Raw genomic sequence first — 4,499 nt, forward strand, 5'->3', positions numbered from 1 at the left:
TATATGTCACAGTTGGAGTGTATAAATGAGTGTATATGAGAGTAAGCTATTTGAAGAGTGGGTGTATAAAGGACTGTCTGCTTGTATCAGTGATTGTATAAGACACTAAGTATGTGTTAGTATATGCAAAAAATAAGCGATGTGGTGTGTGTATAAATAACTTACTTAGTGAATATAACTGTATACATGAGTAAATGAGTATGCAATTAATTCTTGTGTGTGAGTAACTCTGTGAATGAGTGGTAGAGTGTGACTGTATGCATAGGTGTATGAGTACATATTATAGTACTGTATTGATGAGTAACTCTATGTATAAGACACTGGATGTGTGTATAGACCTAGGAAATAGTCGGTGGTATATAGTATCTGGCATTGTTGTGTGTATGGTTTCAAACATAGTAGTCTCTATTTTAGAGTGGGTGTCTCAAAGTTTATATTAGAGCATCATTATGTGCATCAGATTATCATGTGGATGATGTCATCAGTGATGTCACTGACCATGTCATAAGTGATGTAATATGTAACATCATCAGCAGTGCTTTGTGGGTGCGTGAGTTATAGTTAGCTCAACTAACTATAACAAGCGATTTTCTCTGGTTTTATATGAGTCAAATGTCCAACTAACTATAACATCCCTGAAACCATGTTTTTTTCAGTGAATTTCTAAGGTTTTTTAAATGCTAATTCCTACCTATAATGTCTGTTTTTTTTCAGTGAATATATATACATATATATATTTTACCTACTAGCGGTCACAACTTTCCATAGGAACCTTTAGTAGCAGCTACACCTCGAACTGCTGATCGGAATGACACCAAATTTGGTAAAGGGGTAGCCCTTGGTTCAGACTTGTGCCTTTTTGTCAAGTCGTGTAAATCCGTTCAGTAGTTGCTGAAAAATTTGAAAGTAAAATTACTCATATATCTATGGCCGCAGTGGATCCGGGCACCCTGTGCGCACCCTGCGCGCACCCTCCGTATCACGAGCTGCATGCTAATTGGCTGTCAACTGGTTGTCAACACTCCAAATCAGGAAGTGTTGGCAGCCAGAACTGAGGCACAAGAAATCAGTGCAACAAGTTCGCAAAACATATAAAGGGGGAAGGGTAGAAACTCCCTGCCTCCCCCCTCCCCCCAGGCAAAAAAGAAATATGTATGTTTTTTAAAAACTGCAAAATCCATGCAGGGTGTGTGAATTCTAGTGTGTAAAAAAAAATGAAGCACAGGCTCCTGCGCTCTTTAATAATTAGCTCCTGGGGTAGCCAAATCCCGGGGGCAAAAATATTTACTGCAATGGGGGGCCAACAAGGGTCCCCCAGTGCCGATGACCGCCACCCTGGGCTTTTATGAAATATGTGGCGGGGGCTTACAGCTCCCCAAGCCCTGGGGACCACCACCCCCTGGGGATTTGTACATTGTGGGAGGAGGGCATGCAGCATCCCTCCTGGAGCCCCCGAGGGCCGTTGAGTTCACCACCCCCAGGGCCGGGTCCTACAGCGTCCCTGTGTGCTCACCCCAGGATACTCCTGTTCGCCCCTGTCATAGCAAACTGTGGTTTGGATTTTGAAAGAAAGAGCAGGGAAACCTTCTCTCTCTTTCAAAATGAAAACCTGATTGCTTTTGCACACGGGGAACTGGATGTCATGCCAGGGTCGTCGGCTCATTGAACTCACAGTACTTAATTTGTGTCGGTGCTTGTCGGTGCTTAGCACCGGCATTTATTTTCCAGGGCCAGATCTACATGTGATATCAGCTCACTAAGGTCACACTGTCTCCCGGCGAAGAGATGATATTGCATGTAAATCTATTCCTGTCTGGGTTTAGTGTTGGCTGATTGGGATTGGTGCGTAAGATAATTACATTTGGAGGCATACGGGCGGCACCCACCCACTGCCAAAAACTGCATTGGTGATGTCTCTTCCTCAGCATTACAGCAATAATAGTAGCTACTAATAACTGATTGAAAATGGGTTTAAGCACACCCCGTTCCACCTTGACTGCGTTGAATCGTCAAGTGTTGCCTCCCGAGTCGGACCAATGCAGAGCAGTGTCCCCACATTTCACTTCCACAACTTATTGCACAGCTGCAGTGCTTTGTCGACTAAACAAGCAAGCAGTGTGTAACGCAGCAGCAAGCATCTGTTTTAAACCAAATTTCAGTAAGTAAATAATGATTTCATTTTCTTAACAGGCACTAACTGTAGAGCTAATGTTTTGGTATTTTGAAAATAAAAGCATGTTGCTAAAGGTAGCGGGGTAGGGTTGGGGGTGGAGATGGCACTCTCTACTTCTCTGAGTTTTGGAATGTCCACAATCCGGTCTCCCACTTAAATAGTCAAGCCTAAAATGTGAAGCGTTTCACAAAACGGGAAATAGCAGTGTCTGACTTGGATCGATAAAGAATTGCCAACTGTCAAGCACAGAGTAGCCTGCTGCTCGCGCCCTCTCTTGAGGTTAATTCGAAGAGTTGGGTACTCCCTTTGCTCCTAATGTACAAAGCGCTCCGTCCTCTTTGTTTGCTTTTCCCTCTGTCATCCAGAGGCCCCTGGAGAAATATGATGGATTACCTATAGCCCGCACCTCCGAAAAGTTCAAAGCGCTGGTAAAGAGTCCGCCAAGGTATTACACTTCCCGTCATACAACTCAGTACTGAACATGGCATAAAGTGGAATCAAGAATATGCAGAATTTAGGGTCGGACTGGGACATAAAATATGCGAAAGCACCAAAGTAAAAGTTGCCCTTATTAATGAATTAGTCAGCTAGAAAATAAACCAATGTATGCAAATTGATGCACCTTTGAATTTGTAAAGAATGCTGTATAAGTACTTTTAAGATATGGAAGTGCTCGTGAATATGAGTTTGCTGTGGATAATGTTTGGTTCAACACCAGGGCAATCAACAGTAAATACCAGCCCAGTAGACCATAAAACACGCCCACAAAGAGCCCAAAAAAATGGCCCATACTCTGACCTGTCAGAGCAGCCCATCACTACTTGATTGCCCTATAGGCCTGTCCGAGCCTGGCGACTTTGGCATTCTGCATGCTGACATTCTGTAGCAGCAACCATTCTCTTCTTAGTAAAACTTTGAGCCCCGGCACTTATTTTTTTACAAAATAAGTACTGTCTTAATGTCATATGTGAATTGGGCGCGGAAGGGCACAGAGATGTTTTGCAGTCTAGGAGAGCGCCACCTTCCCGGGTATTGTTTTCTAATTGTTCGGGGAGTTTGAGGCCAACTTATGTCCAGGGATCGTCACAATGCAGGTCTTTATTTTAATATGCAGGGTGGGCCTCGACAGTCCCTTAAGCCTCGGTGGTCCTCGGCAGTGCCTTATTTGTTCTGTAATCGCACGGGCAGTACTTATGGTGTTAATATGAAATCATTATTGAAGCTGTGATTTCAAGTAATAGTGGACGGAACAGGCAACTTTCTTCTATTTTGCCAATGGTTGATATCAATTGTATGCGGTGTACGAGGGGAGCGTTAAACTTTGAAGCGTTCTTGTTGTCTTTCTGGATGTAATTTCCTCAGCTCTAGCACCGAACAGTTCTGCTTTCTATCGGGTGGAAAAGTGATGTTTTGACGGAGCTCCTTGGTGACGGGACACCTTCTTCAGCTCCGCCCAGTTGCTGAGAGTGTCATCAATGTTGGTGAACTGCTCCGCCTTTCACGCTCCCAGCTCGTCAGGTTCTCATGACGGAGCGCCTTAGAGAATCACGTGATGAGGTAGGAGTGAGGTCCGCCTTCCCGTTGCTGTGTTGACTACTGTGGTGCTGCCCCTGCGTGCGCAGTTCGTGGCATGAAGGATCTGTGTTAAACGGACAGACATTTGGCACGGATGAGGTAGGAAGCTTATTTTATTTATTCTCCTCACCCGACTGCCGTGTGGTTGGGCTAACCCGGACGTCGAGGGAAGCATTACATGACAGTGGTTTCCAGACAATTTCTCAGTAAAGTTGCGGTCTGTTTAAAAAAACCTGGGGAGATTTCTTTTGGAACTGTTTCAGTTGCAATCGCGATTGTTTGACTGACTCTACCAACGAGAGTTTGTATGCTCCTCAGTATCTTGCCTCTTTTAAACAATTCACTCTCAACGTCCGTTAACTGTTTCTTCGAGAGAGATATTCTATTGATTTTTTTGTCTCTTGGATACTCACACAGAGATTAACTACGGTGTTTTAAGGGGATCATTTTTTTACCCCTAAGTAAACTGAACCTTCATTGCTCAAACTGGTAATTGGACATTCTGAGGGTTCCATGTTGAGGAAAAAGTTATTTCAAGAAATTTCTTTTCAGGAGCCATCGAGCGTTTTCTTCGCTGATTGGCACAGCCTTGAAGCCTTCATTATTTCAGAATTGTATTATCGTGCTCCCTTTGGTTACTTTCAGTGTCAGGAAATTGTGGATATACAATATTCTAATGATACTTTGAGTGCTGTCCTTTTTTCTCTCTTCGTCTCTTCTCCTATTACTTTTCTTTTCTACCCTTTCCTCT

The sequence above is a fragment of the Lissotriton vulgaris genome, unplaced genomic scaffold, assembly GCF_964263255.1.
Source record: "Lissotriton vulgaris unplaced genomic scaffold, aLisVul1.2 SCAFFOLD_2279, whole genome shotgun sequence".
In the NCBI taxonomy this organism is placed as follows: domain Eukaryota; kingdom Metazoa; phylum Chordata; class Amphibia; order Caudata; family Salamandridae; genus Lissotriton; species Lissotriton vulgaris.